At 39.7% G+C, this 20,014-nt stretch overlaps 2 long non-coding RNA genes across 3 annotated transcripts; one reads left to right on the forward strand and one right to left on the reverse strand.

Moving 5' to 3' along the window:
- Window positions 1–10,395: 10,395 nt before the first annotated feature.
- On the forward strand, window positions 10,396–11,708 carry LOC142999371 (uncharacterized). Its single transcript, XR_012963310.1, has 3 exons — window positions 10,396–10,658; window positions 11,076–11,191; window positions 11,449–11,708. It is a non-coding gene; the product is annotated as an uncharacterized LOC142999371 (long non-coding RNA).
- Window positions 11,709–11,840: 132 nt separating this feature from the next.
- Window positions 11,841–14,748, reverse strand: LOC142999370 (uncharacterized). Of its 2 annotated transcripts, XR_012963309.1 has the most exons (4): window positions 14,600–14,748; window positions 13,955–14,057; window positions 12,408–12,552; window positions 11,841–12,153 (listed from the first exon to the last, which is right to left on the reverse strand). It is a non-coding gene; the product is annotated as an uncharacterized LOC142999370 (long non-coding RNA). The 2 variants fall into 2 exon arrangements; XR_012963308.1 differs by lacking the exon at window positions 11,841–12,153 and having other exon boundaries at window positions 12,289–12,552.
- Window positions 14,749–20,014: the final 5,266 nt, after the last annotated feature.

A 20,014-nucleotide genomic window follows, 5' to 3' on the forward strand; every position in this document is an offset into this window, starting at 1 on the left:
GACTTTTATTTGTAAGTCAAACTTTCAACCATAACTGATGAGCTAGTGTATAGATCAGACTGGCCCACTCATTCACCTAACCAACCGGTGATGATTTCAATATGCTGATGTTGTAAACCAAGCACAATTCACACAGACTTTTGTAATAGATTCCCTTACTTGTCGATCAATTTCAAACTGCTCACATGAGTGACACAGCACAAAATTTTACTTTTCACATCCAAACCTCCTGTCAATGATTCAGCCAGAGCAGCACAGAGAAGAACAGAAATTATACCTGGACACACTTTACAGAGTTACAACACAGTGGAAACACAGTCTGAGGATATTGTATAGACAGAACAGATGCCATTTAGATCCAAGATTTGAAGAGTAGAATGCAAACTTCAGAAGAATTGTAAGATTTGCTGTTGGACTTTCTTATATGAGCTTCTCAGCTAACAGGAAATTATTTTACAATTATTCCCGAAAAAGTGAAAAAGAGTCTAGATATCTTTTCTCTACAAGTTAATAGGAGGCTAAGCTATTTAGCATGAGATAATTCACCTCAAGATTTTAAGCTTGTGCGGCTCAAATATGATACATTGAAAAAGTGATTAAGTATGATTCAAAAGTTCCTGATTTGTGGAAACCTCAAGTATCCCTTTGTTATAGAACGTTCAATGTTACATGTGGGAGATGCATATTTGTGTACTTCTTCCCTGGAGTTTTCTGTGCTCTCCTTCATCTCTCAGGTTGTTGTGAAGGCCAGTCCTGTAGAGATGAAGACCCTGACTGTCCTGTTATTAGTATGAATATCATTCTTCATCTTTACACTGGTACTATTGTTGTTGTTGCTTTGCCTCCCTTTTTCCTCTAATCCCAACCTATCAAGGCAACTCGCCCACCTAAAATCGAGTTAAAGGGGAGTTTTTCCAAGTGCTTGCTCCTGGGCGAATGTTGGGTTTCTTTCATTGCTTTGTAAGTAAAGTTAGACGAGATCATGTTTGTTGTGATCGGCGCAATATAAATAAAACTGAATGGAATTGTGAGTTAGAGAAAATAAACAATTGAATCCCACAAAATAATGAATAAGTATATAACTAAAATAACCAAAACCAATAACCACCAGTAACGCAAATTTGTTTTATTTATAGTATTATTTACAGACTCCCTAACTGTAGTGAAGTAATGCAAGTGTTTTTGTTGTTGTATATGGAAGGACAGAATTTTTTGTTCAATAATTTTGCAAAAGCAGGAGAGAACCTTTATTTATAATCGTCACAGCATTTAACAGTCCATCCATCTTTTTGCAATTCTGAATTGAATGCATTCAAGTAATTGCAGTCATTTACACAAATGGTCAGCATTAGAATATAAGTAATGTGTAAAGTAGTAGTAGTAATGTAAGAAATATGTGAAGAAATCCCAATGTTTAGGTTAATTTCTCTTCATTTAGAAGTTGGTAATATGAATATTTGTACAGACAAAGAATATGAAAGATGTTAAAGGCAAAGGAGTGGGAAATAACAGATGTTAACATTGTTGTTAACATACTGGGAAAGTGCAGTGGAGAGTAGCTGGGTGTTAATGCTGCACGCTTGTTTCTGTGAGCACTGTAGTGACAGGGGCACACACAGAAGTGGTTGCGGGGCTTTTCTCCCTAAAAAAATCAAGAAATCCTGGGGCTACTCATGTAATGGGAATGCAACCATTGGATTTGCTGAAGGAACCACTTAGTTTCTACTTATTTAGTTTTCATATAACAACATCAAGACCCACAGCATAAAATACTGAAGGCCACAGCATTTTGGAACTCTTGAACAATGAATTGCAGGTGAACTCTTTCCAAAATACATGCAGAGCATTTTCAAAATGACCTCTTTCATCAAAACTCCCTTGGTAGTGTTTAACAGTTAACTTCATAATTAGGAAATCTACTGCAGAGACGAACCCCCCCAATCCCCCCATCCCAGCTCACCCGCATCCACATCAAGATTTTGGCCTTTAGCGCTGGGCTGCCTAGTCATGATGCAACACTGCAGCTGTACTGACCTTATTCACTGTGAGGGTAACCTCATCCAGACACACTCTTTGGCTACAAAATGAATGTGTGCATGAACAACCTCCAGATCATGTTTGAGTTTGTGGATAGGGGCATCGACAGGTTCCCATACTGTTTCCTGTGAATGCCTGTAAGTAAGCCAGAGTGCAACAAGCCACATCTGTGCTGCACTGAGACTCATGGACGATAAATTAGGCTGACGAGGGATCAGGGTGTGAGGGTGCGTGTGGTGGATGTTGAGGTTTTCGGGACGTGGGGGGTGGCTGGTGTTCTGAACCTCCCAGAGTTAAAGACTGAGGCTCCATTCACACTGCAGACTTTTACACTGAGTTTAAACTGCTGTTGTCTGATTGTGTTTTTGGATGACTATTCATGGATGTGATCCATATGCTACACCAGTATTAACTCACATTGGTATTGAAAACAAAAACTTGAGCAGAGTAACAATAACAACATGTTAAGTTTTTGATCCTGTGTCTTCCCTCACTTGTTTTGCTCACTTTTTTTTTTGTTCAGCATGTATGGTTAAATTCCTCTGGAATTTGTGGCTGGTGTGGTTGTAGACGTAATCTTTAGCACAGAGCATAGCAAAGACGTTTGTGCAGACATCAATTTACACTTGGCCAACTTGTGCCCCCAGTGTGTGTCAAACCTGTCTCCTGAGGATGGATGAGAAGTTAGACTTGTCCTTGTTGCTTTGTGCTCAGCTTTATCTGATTAGTTCAGGGAAACACAACTGGGGTTTTGACTCAGTTGAGGCATCACGTAATGTATTTCCTTTTGTTGTTGTTTCCCTTCAGACTTTCAAAATAAACTGTCATATCATCTTCTGTCAGTGAAAAGTGCAACCACACCACAGCTTTTTTGGACACGTCTTCTTTCTGCTTTAGTGTGCACTGGACCTGGTCGGTTATTGGATACATTGTGGATGTTTGACAGCATTAAACAGTTATGCATTAAACAAGACATAATATTTGTAGCAGCTGAATTATGTAACATTTGAATAAAGTCATGACAATGCTATAAACTTTAAATTTCAGGCTTTTTTGCTAATTGTATGTATATTGCAATTGAGGGTGGATACAGTTAGACATTTAGGGCATGGTTTTTCAGGTGCAAGCCATAGCCTAGATTTAAAAAATGAGTTGACTTCCATTGCTCTGCAGTGGGAGGAGTGGCACACTTGGGGGCATGTCACTGACAATCCAGTGCTGTGCTGGTATTTTGGTGAGAGTCAGAGAGTGCACTGCCAGAGTGCTTAAAAAAACAACCTAACTTCTATTGTCTGATGATAAACCATCAATACAGTCATCAGAATATAATGTATATGTGATCTATCAGCTGTCTGTAGATTCTATGTAGGGATGAAGGAGAAACAAAATGGGGAGGGAGTTTACATTAATGCAAGTCTGAGACAGAAAAAAAGAGGTGAATGTGCATTACAGTGAGAGAGAAGCAGAGCTCGGTTGCATATGTGTATGTGCCTCTATGTGTGTGTAAGCATTCCAACGAAGCCACAAGATTTTGGAGTCCAAGCCATGATGAAGCTGAGCTGAGGGAGCCTTTTCAGAAACAGACGCCTGGGCTTCTGCCAGATTACCGAAGGACGAGGGTCTGCATGGAAGCAGGCAACTGACCTCTGCAATGTTTGAAAACAACGCGTAGCTCTAACTAAAATAATCCCCTTTCATCTGGTAAAATATGAATTATAGATTCAATATCTTTGGTTCTTGTTACAATAGATTTTTTTGTTTGTACATGACATGTGAAAACACACAATTTGATAAAGATGATGTCAAAACACAGTGGCGCCATGGATCCGTAAAACTTGTGATACATTTGCCATCAATATTCAAATCAGTGTGTTTCAGTTGGTCTTCCAGACAATGACTGCAGTCTTCAGTAGAGGGTAAGTTATTATTCTAGTGGCAGTGGCCCTGCTAGACACTAATGGCAAAAGCCAGAGGCAGTTCCAGTGGTTACAAAATTATATGAGGTACGAGCAAAACCAGAGGCTTGAGGACGCACAGCTGTGGACAAGATCTGACACTGTCTCAAGTAAAAAGAGCCTCAAAGGATGTAAAAAACCCTTCAAGCTTGTCTTCTTTGGAAGACGCAGAGGGTCTGACTCGGTCTTTGGCAGCAAGAGTTTGATTGACTACACATTTCTGTTCCTGGCGGTTTATATGTGTTTACGATTCCGGTGCATCGCGTACCCTCAAGTCTGCTGTAAAGATATGAGCGAGGACGTCAGCTCACTGCAGCATTAGGACTCGCTTGCGGCACAGATGATGTTGTTTGAAATGAAATCTTCATTCCATACACTCAGCCTCCTGACATGTACACTGCAAAAAGGAAAGAAGCTAAATATTGAGTAAATAAAGAGTAATGTTGTGGTGTCATGAGTTCTTGAGAAACAGAAAACTATCTGACCAATCTACTGAAAAGGAATTTTAGCCGGTTCAGCTTCATACATACTGTATATTTTTCACATTTATACGTCTGAGATATTTATGTGTCAACCAGCCAATCCGCTTTTCGAACTTGTGTCTAGTCATCCCTGTGCGACCGTCTGAATAACTAGCCATTTTTCTCAAATATAGTCTAATAATCTAGTGCTGTAGGGTCTTAGATGATTATTTTCCTTGCATAAGAAAAAAACAAGACTGAATTAAATCTTTAGACATCCTTGAATTCCTGTTTTTGCAGTGTGGCGTGTCTATTTTCTAAACACTCCCTCTGAAACTGATGAAAAACAGATCAGGGTCAGACCCAGCGCCGCGAACACTCATATTCTGTACACTCAGATTAAATTTCCCTGACCTTGAGACCATTTGATGAGTCTTACACGAATGTATTGATATGTTCAATGCTGGTATATTATTATTCCAAACCAACTATACCCAAATTGTCTTTCTGGTTAATTGAATTACCCAATAATTGTCTGGTTAGCATTGTTGTGGCGGGCGAAATCAGCTTGAGTGAGCAATCCTTATCCCTGTTTTGGTTGACTTGCAATGCTTGTACCACAATAAGGATGTTTTGTGTAGAAGTAGGAGTAAAATTGTAGAAATGTGGAGCAATCTTTACTGGATTTTTGTGTGTATGTCCTTGTCATACTTCGCAGGGCTTTGCTAGAAAGACCACCCGTTTCCTCTTAAAGTGAAGCATTTGATCCAATGCATGACTATCAACAGATAAAACATCGGTCTTAATCAACTTCTAATGACAAGCAGAAGACGCCTTTTTTCTCTGAACTCTGTATCAACTGCAACTCATCCGTAAACTGTGTAAGACGCAGATAAACAGAGTCAAGAGATATCAAGTTGTTGTTCGCCTGTTTGTCATGGTCGTGGAGCTTCAAATGGACACTGATCATACTCAAACAATTTCATAGTGGCTGCAAATCAGTGATGGGTGCTAGAGAAACAGACCTGCGAACACATTGCATTTCAGACATACTTGGAATTTAGTCCAGGTCGTGGACCATCTTGATACATACACACACTTGATCTGGACACAACATAAATGTTTAATCTGATTATACCAAGGACAAAGGTGCTAGTTGTTTGATTTCAAGTCTGATGCCCTAAAGCTGTTCAAACTGTTTTCAGACTGAACATTAGTGGGGCTGGATGACTTATGTGAGCAGTGACGTGCGGTGAGGTTCGTGGCTGGGGAGGCACTGACTCTTTCAAAGTCAGATTTACAGATATATGAATTCAAAAGAGGAGCATAAATTCACACCATTCAACTGGCTGCTTGCACATTGACTACTATTTATGTTTCCTACTCCATATCAGACACACACAGGTACATATTTGGCCAAAGAAGAACAAAAATGTAAAGCGGCTCAGAGATAGCGCATTTGCTCTGCTGCACCCTCCGTGTGTTCTTAATTTGCCATCACAATTCCACAATTCATACTCATTCAATACAAATGAAAGTATACACAGTCCACAACAAAAAGACAAAGGTAGTTTTATTCTTTGTAATTACTTACTTTTTAGAAAAAAATCTTGTTTTACATAATTTTTTTATTTATTATTAAAAAAGGCCTGGTCTTTCATTTTTGTCGTGGACTGTACAGCAGTGAGAGCATGCATGTCTTACCTTTACTTGTAAATGAAGTCCATTCGCCTATCCTTCTGGACAAACATCTCTTTGCTGTAAAAGTCCTCTTTATCTTCTTTTAGTTTTAAAATCCTCTCTGTCTAAATATTATTAGAGATTATTGCTAGGGATGAAAGTCGTGATGCTGTGCACTTGACTTTCTCTACTTGACTTCTTTAGCTACCCACAATGCCATTTCTCTGTAACACCTGAAGAAGAACACTAGCAGAACAAAGCCTGTGTGCTCACACAGACACACACGCCCCCTTAAGTGAGGCAGAGGTACTGGCTGCCTCCCTTTCACTGCAGCATTATGTCAGAGCAGTCGGTCCCCCCCTGGTGCTTGTTATATTTCAGAATATTTGCCATATTTGTCATTTATTGCAAAAATGTTGTACATTGTTTCATGATTTTAAAAGTATACAATAAAATGAGAATTTCAGCATGAGTTTGCTTGCGTTTTAGGCTGACTCTCTGTCTCTCTGTCTAACAAACTCTAATGAGATGATCTCATTTGTGTAAGTGCGACAGAGGTTTTGGAGTATGTGTTTGTTTCAAAGCAGAATGCTGAGGTTTGCTTCACAGATGAACTAAATCTGTCTTATCAAATACTGTGCTTTGGAACCGGTTTCCTTCTGCAACAGCGCTTTCTGTCCTGTCCTTCTTTTCTGTTGTTTCAAGAAGAACAATTTACAAAATGAAATTTGAAGTTATGATTTATGGTTTTGTGATTCCATAACTTGTTCAGGAATGTTTTGATGTCTGCTGCTGTCCATTATTGGTTCTGGTAAGACGTTGGCTGGCTGCAATATGACCTGATGAGTATCATGGTCAGGTCAAAAATGCAGTGTATGCATAATGCAATTGTTGTGGTGAAAGTTTGCACATGTCGGTAGATGTGCAAACATCTCAACATTCCTGTGCGAGTGTGAAAAAGTCCCCAAGTTGAACACACACACTGCCAAAAAGCAGCATAATGAGAAGGGCGTAGGTCTGAATAGTTCCTCACTTGCCATCCATCCCTCATAGTTTGTAAACACTGAGATCTGAAATAAATGTTTGTTCTAAATGCTTATGTCATGGGTGTGGATACAGGCATGGAAATACCACGATCACATGGAGAGAATCAAAACATCTACTGTACTTCAATTTCAGTAATTAGACTTGGACATGTTCGGTTATACGCACACCGCACTGGTTGGAAAATAGAGTCCCCTTACTCTGTTTCGACAATGGAGACTTTGAAAGCAGTTTTGTGATTCAGCATTTTCCCCCTGACGATGAAACTGAATGAGTAGTCTGAAATTACCTCCAAAAAATGTACCGGAGTCACGTCTTTGGAGAGAAAATTGTTCCTTTTGGGAGGTCGGGATGGTTTAGGATGACAGGAGATGAAAATGTTGTACCTGGCAGAGAAGAGTAGAGATCAGTGTTCAGATCTACACTCACATGTAGGCAGTTTAAATATACTTAAAAAATACAATTCATTTCACTTCAACTGTTTGGCATCCGTGCAAAAACAGGTACACATTCACAAAGTGGACTGAAAAATCGGATATTTATTCTCAAAACTGTATTCACAGCCAGAGAGACACAGTGCTGGGATGTTTCCATCCCAGACGCTGCTGCTAAAAGCTAGGACTTGGTAATTAACTTCATTATAGACATCATGACAGATGGATGGTAATAAAACTCTGGTAAGCCTCTGGATGGTGTTTGTACTTGAGAATGTTGAGTTGTCAGCACTGTCAGTAGCCTGTGTTCATTTCCTTTACCCACCATGGGCAGTAACTCCATTTTCATTTCCTTTCAGTGGTGGTACATCCCGTGCCCGTGTTGCGCATTTGTTAATGCAGAACTGATGGTGAAAAGGGTGTTGACCTCTGTTCTTATAATGCAAATCGCTCCTTGTAACAATTCCCAACTGATGACAGGAAATTTCATTTAATACATCAAATAATATAAAATGTAAACATCAACCCTTTGGCCAAGGCAAAACTTTTAAACTATTAGTTGATTTTTGGCCACCGGGTAGTGTATTGTTAGAGACAGTGATTTGAGATGCTGATGGTTTTACTTCTCTTGGATCCCACTTGTCACAGTGTACTTACTTGCCAAAGATTTTAGTGTACTTCATGAGTAGAGCTTTCAGGGAAGATCAGTGATCAGTTCTTTTCTACTTCTGATACCTGCCCCTGGTACAAATATCATCACACTGGTTGAGCTCTGCCCTCTGTCCCCTCACCGGTGATGCAATAGGGTATGACAAGCAGAAAGTTCCAAAGACAGTTCTTAAGGACTATACAGTGTGTGCTGTTCTGGGACGTGTTCACCCTTTAGTATCTCCTTACTTTATCCTGTATAGACATGACTCAGTCTCATCAAGCTCATGCAGTCCTGGAGTTCTGAAATCTCATCCAGAAAACGGTTTTATTGAGATGACTTGTCCCTGCTACTTGCAAGATTGACAATGGCTGCCTGCCCACTACTTGAGACCCTGCAGAGGAAAAGCCAGTCTAGAGATAATTTTGAAACATAACAATGTTTATCTACTGTGTCTACTTTTATTCGAGCTGCCTTGCCAACTAGGTAGGTGTCTAGTTATATATGTTCACGATAAAGTGATAAAAAGTAATATTTGTACAAAATGCTAAGCCTTAAATCAAGTGTTTGTTCAAGCTAACTTGTGCCAGGTGCGACATAAAAAAACATTTAAAAGAACCTTTACTTTTACTACTTGAGTGGCACTGATCAACGCCACAATCATCTTTTTTTTAACCGTTTCATTTCTATACATATACTGCAGTTATGCAATTAGTATTCCCATTTTTTGCCAATGACCCTCTGTTGTGCAAACAAACTATATAATAGCCACCAAACCGTTTTATGTATCTGAAAAAGATACATTTCAGCCAATATTCCAGTAAAATAAAGCATTTCCACACTCTCCTCATGCACACTAACACTTTATATATTTTTCTATGACCATCCTTGGCCGTGTGTTGTATGCTCTCTATGTTTGATTAGCAGTTAGAATAAAGAACCGTCAGATTATATACTGTCCAACACCATTTCCTATGGCGTGTGGCTGCCTCAATGAGCTGGTTGGTGTAACACTGTTTGTATTGGGTGAACCCACATGTATATTTGAAGCTGCTGCATACTGTAATTGCATGGAATAACAGCAAACCACATGCCACCTTAAAATGTGTTCTGCCTTCTTGAAGTAAATGGAGAGCATTATCACACACAGTCAGAGGAATGTTTTTGTCTAGCAAGAATATAATGGCAATACAATCTACTCATTTCTGTGCTGGGATGGTATTTTAACTATCAGCCAGCCACAACCAGAGATATAAAGTGAATCTCTATTTCAATATACAAGATGTGGTTTGTTGAACTTATTTCAATAGGTTCAATTAATGGTCAAAGCAACTGGCTTTGGTGACCAGAAAGTTCCACTGGCCTCCTTTGAAACCTAATCAGAACTTCCTGTTGCACTTGGAATTCAAAGATAGGGCTTATCCCATTGCTGATTAGCAGGGAAAAAAAAACATACAAAGCCTTTCCCATTTGCGTTGTAGTGTTGACTGTGCCACTAATATGAAGCTCAGAGTCTCAGTTCTCCACAGTTCTCTTGAAAGTCTACCTCTCACTTACTTTGTCCTATAATTCCTCTACAACAGATACCATGTGTGATTTGAGGTCTTGAAACTATGCAATTTAATGTGCTAGCAGTAACTGAAGAAAAAGTTGTAACTAGATATACAGGTGGTTTAATACAACGGGGGAAATCTTGTTTCATCAAAGAGTCAGCTTTTGAGGAATCTAGATAAGTTATACTGGTAATGTTATAAAACAAAATGGTAGGTAAATGTGGATCTGGAATGTTAACACATTGCTTTAAGCTACAATTGTTGGTCACTCACTGTTGAAACTCTGCTGATTGACTCACACAAATGCACCACCTTGAGCTGTTAGCCAAGACTGTTCCTGTGTGTTAGTTACATGTGATCCAATTAGAGGTTGCTGCCTTCAAAATGCGCAACCACTGTTATAATTACAATGAGGTTTGCTGCTTCTCTGAACGACACAATAAATTAAAACACAATAAGAGAGGAAGGGGACAGTGCTGTGATAAAGTATTTACGGTGGCCGAGAACCGCCACCGCTGCAAATAAAAGAAGCGCTGCAAAAATAAAAAAGCTGGTGTGCAAAAATAAAAAGCTGGTGCAAAAATAAAAAAGGCGATGCAAATAAAAGAAAGTCTGCAAAAAAGAAACGCTACTGCAAATAAAAGAAAGTCTGCAAAAATAAAAAAGTCGGTGCAAAAATAAAAACGGTGATGCAAATAAAAAAGCCACAACGGAAGAGGGTTACCGGGGACTGTTTTTGCCGATGCACCTGTGTGAGTAGAAGACGACGCCGACGCACCTGTGTGAGGAGAAGAAGACGGCGACGACGACGAGAAGAAACTACGAATAGGAAAACGAACTAGAAAGTAAGTGAACATGATAGTGTTTAATGTCGCTACGTGTACTTTTTAATGTGTTATTTGGTTAGGCCAGGTAACCCCAGGTTTGAAGTTGAACTGGAGAATGCCGGTGTATTGTTAGCTTCGGCTAACACGGGGAGACCACTAACGAGAGTGGAAGCAACTGACGGCTACAGCTTATTACTATCGTTGTTGTTGTTGCTTGTATCATTAATAGTCATGCTAACAATAATCTAAGGCGTGGGTAACAATAGTTATTTGGATGAATGTGAAGTTTAAGCTGTGTGAGGTGGCCAGGGACTTTTGTGAAAATACCATGACCATAATGTCAGATTGAGGTATTGAACTGACGGCTAAAATGTTCATGCAATTTAAATCCAAAGCAACCTAATGATACTTGTTTTTTTTGTTTGTTTTTTGCAGATCATAATGAATTGTCCTTTTTGTGGACACCAGCAGCCTCCGAAACGACTTTGTCGGATTCAGAGGTGATCATCATGAGTCCAAGCTCTGCAGAATTCAGTGCAGCTGATACATTGGTGAGTGCCACATTTGTTGTGTCTTACATTGATTATATTGTAAGTTCTGTCTGAAAATGAAAATGTTTCTAGATTTTACATAGAAGCCATGTTTCTGATGAAACGTGCCAAAATAGCATTTTAAATTACAGTAAATGTTGCAGTGTCCTGGCCTACACATATTTTACAAACTTCAATATTTATGTTCAAATTTGTTCAGCTCTAGTTCTGTCAATCAAATTTGAAGTGCTCACTGATATATTGTTTTTTACTTCCAGATATGGGAACCTGCAGATGGAGAGTCAAGCACTGATTCAGCAGCTCTGGTAATTGTAGCTCCGAAACATAGTCTATCGTTCACACTTAGCCTTGTCTGAAAATATTGTCACACAATCAAGGCTTAAACTACTTAAAAGAATGTGTCACGCTCTGACCTAGAGATCCATGTTTGTGTACATTATATTAAACATTTCATTTTTAGACTGTTGTCAAGACCGCACATTTTTATTGTATTTGATATCAGGAATGTGCTTGCAGCTTCAGCTTGTTTCTTTAAATAAAAAATAAATAAAAAAACTACAGACTGTTCTTTTTTTTTTTTTTTAAGATTTTTTCAGGCATAGACAACTTTATTACAGACATTTGTACGTTGCTTTGGACAAAAGCCTCTGCCAAATGACAGGGGAGAGAAGAAAATGACAGCAGCAATATACAGCAGCAGCAAATACGACACATAAAAAGAAGTTTGTTTTGGTGTTGTCACAACACAAATATGTCCCTAAAATTTTTACAGACCAGCCATGTTTTTCAGGGTGATGTAGTTCTCTACAGCTGATTCCCACTGCAAAGGAGCTCTTACACCACTCTGTCGTTGCAGTTCTCCAAAAAGAGTTTCATGCTCATCCCCAGCAGGAGTTGCTGGCACTGGCATGATGCTGGTGATGTGGTTCAGGGTTTGGGCAGATGCTGGGAAACCACAATTGCTAGGAGCAAGTACAGGAAAGTGTTCACACTGAGCAACACATCAATTAAGTTTCACTTTCATGGTCATTACAATTATCTCCAGAGTTTCTTACAGGACAAGGATGCAGAGACCCAAAGACAAGCAATGATCTTAGGTTAAACTAAGTATCAAATATTAGAGAAAGCATTGCACATGAGGGAAAACTTTATTGTGAATCTTAAATTTTATAATCAAAATGTTACAAAATATTTTCAAGTGCAGTTAAGTACCCACATTTTAGAGCACCACATTATTTCAGTTTTTACGTAATTAATAATAAATAAGGTGACTCCAGGAGGTGAACTTTGTGTTTGCAGGGCTGCCATTGAAGAGATGCCTCTCCCTCAAGTCACTGAACAGATCCATCCAAAATTGGCTCCTAGATAGAAAACACAAATTCATCCAGGTCATCGTTCTTCAAGAGGTTTAGATTAATGTACAAGTCCACTTACTACTGACTCATGCCTTTTGGAGATTTCACTACAATATACCCTTTCCTTTAAAAAGCACAGCAATATACATTAAACTGAGAAATAATATAAATGCATACAGCAAATACAATAATCCAGGGTCAAGTAAAACATAAATGAATTAAAAGTGACAGAAACCTTTGTTTCCGGAACCAGCTTTCAATCCGCTGGTTGGATGTTGAAGTGCCATACATGTGGCTTTAAGCTCCTGCAAACTCGTCTGCATGCTCTGATCTCATGGTACATTGAATGGCGGCCATTATTCCATTTTCAGTGCCGCAATCTGTGCGGAGCCGCTTTGGAAAAACTCCATGCTCAACTACACAGTTGATGTAGTTTTGAGCAATTACTGAAGGGTCGTTGTTCGTCTTTCCACAATTCAGCCACATAATTTTTCTGGAGAAGCCATCAATGCAGCCACTTATGCCAATTCCAAAAGGTTTTAATTTATTATACCCATCAACGTGCCAGGTTTCGTTTGGTCCCATTGAATGATATGCCCTTCGAACAAATCTACGTCTGCAGCGATTCTCTGTTCCACATGGATCCAGCTCTGCCATTAGGTGCATCGTCTTGTCTGACGACAAGAGAGTGTTTCCGTTTCAGAATCTGCAACATCGCTCTATACCCTAAAAGCTGGCCTGATCCCTTTAGCTCCTCGGAAATAGCTGCCTGCACAGTAGCAATTGGAGTGTAGTTGATCCTTCTGGTCAGGCTTGCATGTTTTAGTCTTTTTTGTAGATTGCGAAAACTGACTGATGTGTTGTGTTTGGTTTTCAGTAAGTCCACTATTATTTCATAACTATGGCCCTCTGTGAAATATTTTTGGATAAGTTCATCCACTGGAGTACTAGCTTCAGGACCTGAGGGGTAGGACGGAGGACACTATATTGGAGGCTAAATGATGAACTGCATAATGAACATTTTCAATTTTTACAGAGGTGAATAAATGAGATTGTTAAGATTATCATGTGTGGGTGACATGGTAGTTAGTGATTAGTTATTGAGGAATCAAGCTATTCAATGCACTCGTTAAAGTTAATTAATTGAAAATGTCTTTATATAAAAGTAGCATAGTGCAAAACACTCAAAATTGTTGCATAGGATTTTTTTACAGGGATCAGTAGCCTACTAGACTAAGAAACTTTCTTAATTTTTCATGTCTTCAAATTCATTGTATTCCACATGCCTCTGTTATGGATTTCACCATATGAAGTGGTATATTCATGACTAACAGACAGTATATTCTCTGAAAAAGCATAGCAATCCATCATGTTTAAGAACCTCATTAACTGTCAGAAAGAAATGTACCTTCATCTTGAAGACTCCTTAGGAACCTGACATTTCTACAGCATGAGCCACAATATACCAGGACGGATGGAAGGTTCACCCCACAGAATGGACAAAACATGACCTGGTAAATGACAAAGCAAAAACAGTCAAGTTTAGGATTCAATCTGACATTATGGTCATGGTTCTTTCTCAAAGGTCCCTGGCCACCCCACACAGCTTAAACTTCACATTCATCCACATAACTTCTGTTACCCACGCCTTAGATTATTGTTAGCATGATTATTAATGATACAAACAACAACAACGACAGTAATAAGCTGTCTTCACTGTAGATAGTCACCACAAAACGAGCTCACTCACAGAGTCACAGTCAGATGTTGGTCCAGAAAGTGTGTCTCCAATGCTGCTGAAGCTGTTTGAATCTGAAGCTACTTAAATAAATGAGTGTGATGGCATCACGCTAACAAAACGATGTCATCCAATAACTCAAACTCCAGCTATGATGTCAAACTGACATCTGGTTAGTGGTCTCCCCGTGTTAGCCGAAGCTAACAATACACCGGCATTCTCCAGTTCACCTTCAAACCTGGGGTTACCTGGCCTAACCAAATAACACATTAAAAAGTACACGTAGCGACATTAAACACTATCATGTTCACTTACTTTCTAGTTCGTTTTCCTACTCGTAGTTTCTTCTCGTCGTCGTCGTCGCCGTCTTCTTCTCCTCACACAGGTGCGTCGGCGTCGTCTTCTACTCACACAGGTGCATCGGCAAAAACAGTCCCCGGTAACCCACTTCCGTTGTGGCTTTTTTATTTGCATCACCGTTTTTATTTTTGCACCGACTTTTTTATTTTTGCAGACTTTCTTTTATTTGCAGTAGCGTTTCTTTTTTGCAGACTTTCTTTTATTTGCATCGCCTTTTTTATTTTTGCACCAGCTTTTTATTTTTGCAGCGCTTCTTTTATTTGCAGCGGTGGCGGTTCTCGGCCACCGTAAGTATTTGCCTCCTTACAGATTTCTTGTTTTTGTCACTCTTAATTGTTAATAACATGAATAAATAAGAAAAGCAATTTTTAAATGAGGATTTTATTTATTTAGGGAGAAAAGCTATCCAAACCAACCTGGCCCTATGTGAAAAAGTTATTGCCCCCTAAACCGTATACCTGGTTGTGTCACCCTTAGTGGCAACAACTGCAATCAAACGTTTGGGATAACTGGCTGAATCTTTCACATCGCTGTGGAGGAATTTTGGCCCACTCTTCTTTGCAGAGTTGTTTTGAATCAGTCACATTGGAGGGGTTTTCGAGCATGATCTGTCTGTTTAAGGTCATGCCACAGCATCTCAATTGGATTTAAGGCCGGACTTTGACTAGGCCACTCCAAAACCTTCATTTTGTTGTTTTTGAGCCATTCTGTGGGAGACTTGCTGGTGTTCTTCAGATCATTCTCCTGCTGCATAACCCAAGTGGGCTTGAGATTAAGGTTATGAGTTGATGGCCAGACGTTCTTCTTCAAGATTCTCTGGTCGAGGGCCAAATTCATGGTTCCAGCAAGTCGTCCAGGTCCTGAAGCAGCAAAGCAGACCAAGACCATCACACTACCACCACCGTGTTGACGGTGTTGACGTCGGTATGATGTTCTTTTTCTGAAATGCTGTGTTTGTTTTACGGCAGATGTAACTGGACGCACACCTTCCAAAAGTTCACATTTGTGATTTCTTGAGGTAATCAAAATGATCTTTGGCAAGAGAGGAAGAACATTAGGAATAGAATCATATTGCTGTCTACCCACTTGTGGTAAGTCAAACATAAACTGTCCTTTTAGCTTTCTTTAGTATGGCAAACCTTGTTGTTTCATATATAAAACTAAAGTATTGCTTGTAATTTGTTTCTTAATAGATATTTATTATTACATTTCCTCAGGTTTAATTCCAATAAGAATGTAAACTTTCTGTTCAAGTAAACATGAATGTCATCAAAATGACTGTTTTTTCTTCCTACTCCTTCATTGACTATCCCTAATTGAGTCTGACAAACAGGTTGAGTTGTTTTCTCGTGTCAGTTGCACATTCTGCCTTTGTGATGGCATGGTCTGGACAGGTGGCTTGCAGCTGATGGAAACCCTATTCTCTGTGTCTGCTGGAGGGCTGCTCTGCACCTATACCTCTGTGACTGCGTCAAGGTAAAGGTCTGCTGAATTATGTTGAGGTGAATTCCCAGCGGTGGCAATGGGATATGGTAGCAGGGGTACCAAATGGAACACTTTGTAGGAACAGGGATTTCACGAGGCGTTGAGTTTCATATCTTGTTGACAGCTAACAGGGAGCATTAGCATTTCAGCCTGTCGTTGGTAATATTGGATCCATTTGCGTCTGTGGCCCTTTTCTGATTTACCTCCTTGTCCTCATTCCCGCTTGGTGAGCTATTGGCAGAATTATGCGAAACGAATCAAGAGCCTTGGAGGGTTTCGCTTTCAGGCATGAACTCTGACAATGATAGGATAACACTGCTTGGAATGTTTTTTGGTGTGACACAGTGTTCATTTCTGGCTCCTGACTGACTCTGGCACACACACATGTGGATCCAATGAAAAGCATTCTACAGTGATGGGTAATGCAACACATTTGGTGACAACACTGAGAGGGAACACATTTAAAAAAAAAAAAAGAAAGTTTCCCTTCCAGCCATAATGAAAAAAATCAACTCAACTATACAAACAAATATGTCACATCTGTTTTTCCTACAGTATATACACAACATGTACACACTCTGTCTATCTCACATACACACCAGTAAAAAAAATTGTAAATACGAATTTGATCTTAAGTGCTATGCTTATAAAACACATTCCGACTCCTTCTTCCTCACACACACACACTCATGCACACTTAAATAAGTCAGTGTGTTTCATGTCACACACATATCCTGAGTTGTTTTGACAGAAGGTAGATGTTAGAGGGAAGATTTAAGAGTACCTGTGTGTGCAGCCTGCAGGTATGCAGCAGTTGAGCTCTGCAGGCCACACACATACAGTAAAAACCCAATCATGTTTTATCCATTCTGAGGGGGAAAGGGAGGCAAAGAGAAAGAGATGAAGTAAAAAAAAGAAAAAATACCTAACAGCTGCATCCTGTAAGAAGAAATAAAAAGGGTGCAGGTATTTTCTGGCACAGCAGACTGCTTATATTTCTGTTGTTGCTGTGTTGTATCTGATACAACTTCCATGCCGCATTACTGAAGAAATATTCACTGCACTTCATCTCAAAAATCTTTTATTTGTCCAAAAGAGCACTGTCACATTTATGAAAAAGTTTCACTCGAACACAAACAATTAGAATTGCTAATGTGGGTCCACTGAAGAGTTTACTTTATAATGAATGTGCATGGAAAAGAGGGCATTATGTTAACTGTGGCCACTTATTCTAAATAGCTATATACCTCGACAACTACATAGTTAAAATGATAAAATAATAAATCATTAAAAATAATAATAAAGTTATATGTAGCTAGATTGCAGTTTATATTGATTCTAACCATACTGTAACTGCATTGTGGTTCATTTGAGCAGTTACTTCTGTGCAATACCACAGCTTCCTCCGTGAAATATGATTCTGAAGTTCTAAGAGAGTGAATAAGAGTGAATGAAGAAAACTGATAAATCAGAGCTAATAAATACTTCAAAACATTTATCCAGCAGCTCCAAAGCAGAAGGCTAACAAATGAAAGCAATGATACAGGGAGTTATCTACAAACACCAATTAGACTCTCTTTTGCAGGGTTGATGCAGATTGATGATCTCATCTGAGAGAGATTACCAGGCCTGGTGCTGACGTTTAAGGTCAACCCTGATTGAATCTGGGATAAGCACATGCAAGAACAATTAGTAGATGGCTTGAAATCTAGGAGCAATGGTGTGGTCTCACTTAAAGCCGATGACGAGAAAAGGGTCTAAAAAGGTCTAAACTACAAGTCAGCCAATGCAGTGTTATATGTTAAACAACACTTGTTTTGGAATGCTTTGATATGTGCATTCGAAACTCAGTTTTAAAGTCTAGCAGTAAAATATCCCAACAAAAAGGCACGGCTCTGCCACTTTGCAATTCTGAGAATATTAGATTTGTGAACTCATAATCCTTCCTGATAACATTGTGTTACACAGTATGCAATCTGAGAGCCATTTAAAAAAACAACAAGTTAAGCAGTTTGGCGACTTCATTCCTCCACCAGCCTACAGACAGGTGAAGAAGACAAATCTTTCTATATTTTAATAGTAACAAATTCATTAAAAATCCTTTGGACACTGCTTTGTGGGTGGCTTGTGCTTAATCTCAAACATGAGGTGATGTGGAGTGAGTCCAACACAAACCTTGCTCTCAGACAATAACTCGCCACGGTAGGTAATGTCCTGACTTTCTGAATTCCACACAGTTTTCAAACACAAAGGGAGCTTTCCTCCCTGAACATAGTTGTTTTATGAAGTATGTGAGAACATACCACCTACAATCTAGCAGTAAATAACATTCTAAATGTTGTGGGGGTGGACTGCTCTCTTTTGTAAGGTTAAAACCCTGTAATACGGGTTAAAAAGTGTTCTGGTTTGCAAAACACATTTGAGGTGCTGCCATAAATGGTAAAAATGGGTTGTTATTGCGGCCATCCTGTTGAATACATAGTATCCCATTATGTCGGTAAAATTACATTTAATTAATTTCAAGGGGAAGGCAGCTGGGGTTGAGGGCAGACAGCGTTCCCATGGTTCATATCAGGGTAGAAAGGTCCTTCTAACTTTACTCCCTCAGGGTGAGTAAGTGAATGGAGGGGCCCTGTTTTTTCTGATCTGCAGGCAAGTGTGTGGGCCTAATGTTTTGGCCACCAAGGGACATTACGTTGGAAAGGCTGGGTGCCTCCCTAAGAACCTGCATGTGCATCAAGTACAGAGCGCTCATGCTTAATGCTGCCTGACAGCTCATGGCTGCAGCTCAGCTGCTGGTGTTTATGAAGGGAGGTCTCACCTTACAGACAACAGCACTGGGAGAAGCTGGCAGGGCAGCTGAGGTGGAGCGCCGAGTTCACCAAAACCTCCAACAGTAGCAGAGAGAGGACCGGCCATGCTGTGACTCCCACTGAGCTCCCCGGCTCTGCTAGTTTCAACCGTGTCTCAACACTCGAGGACCCCAGCTGGTTTAACATTTCACCACATAATTAGATTACTAATGTAGTGTGAAATGAAATTGAGGGGGTGTGTCGACTAAAAACCAGGCATTCTGCGAGGTCACCCACACCCATTTTTTCAGATGTGCCAGTAAACTTCATGGTTTCCTTCATGGGTCCGACATACGTGTTGCCTCCAAGGTCTCCTGCACTTGCCAGTAAAAACAAGTGCCTTATAATTGCTTTCTCTGACCCCCCGTTCATCTTGAAGGTGCTCTCACACTCACTCCAAGGTTATTTCAGAATAAAACAATTACACACAGAGCGCCCAGAGAGGTCGTCATTTCTTCATGACCTCCCAGGCTCTTACAATAGCTTCCAGCTGTCTCTTTGGGACTCTCAGGGAATATTTTTTAAACCCAATTCGCTTTGGTAATAGCCTTACAGTTGATTAGTGAGGCCTCATTCCAGAGGTGAAAGATAATTGTCCTTATCTTGTGGCTTCAATAAAGTTGCCCATTATATGTTTGTAGGGACGGAATCTTAAAGTTTTTTGTAACAGACCAAAAAACACAAAACAAACTCCATCCTCATCCCAACCTACAGACACAGACACAAAATGTGAAGAAAAAAATGTGAAAACAAGAAAAAATGTGTCTACAAAAGAATCAATGGCAAGATAAATAACTGGCCCTGGGTTGGGCCAAATTTGTCCCAATAGTGTGATATTTTAATTGCATGTGTTTGACACCAGACAGATGCAGTAAAGAGAAGCCAACTTCAGAGTTTTGTGCAGATAAGATAACATCAACACAGCCCTCCACTGGTCGGCAGACATTGTTCTTCTTAGTAGTCAGTGAGATAAGTACACTTTAAATAGCAGAGACCTCATGAAGAAAAGTCGGATTTGCACTAAAACTGACAT

Source organism: Genypterus blacodes, unplaced genomic scaffold (genome assembly GCF_046128005.1).
Source record: "Genypterus blacodes isolate CSIRO-AG114 ecotype Tasmania unplaced genomic scaffold, CSIRO-AGI_Gbla_v1 ptg000044l_1, whole genome shotgun sequence".
Lineage (NCBI taxonomy): Eukaryota > Metazoa > Chordata > Actinopteri > Ophidiiformes > Ophidiidae > Genypterus > Genypterus blacodes.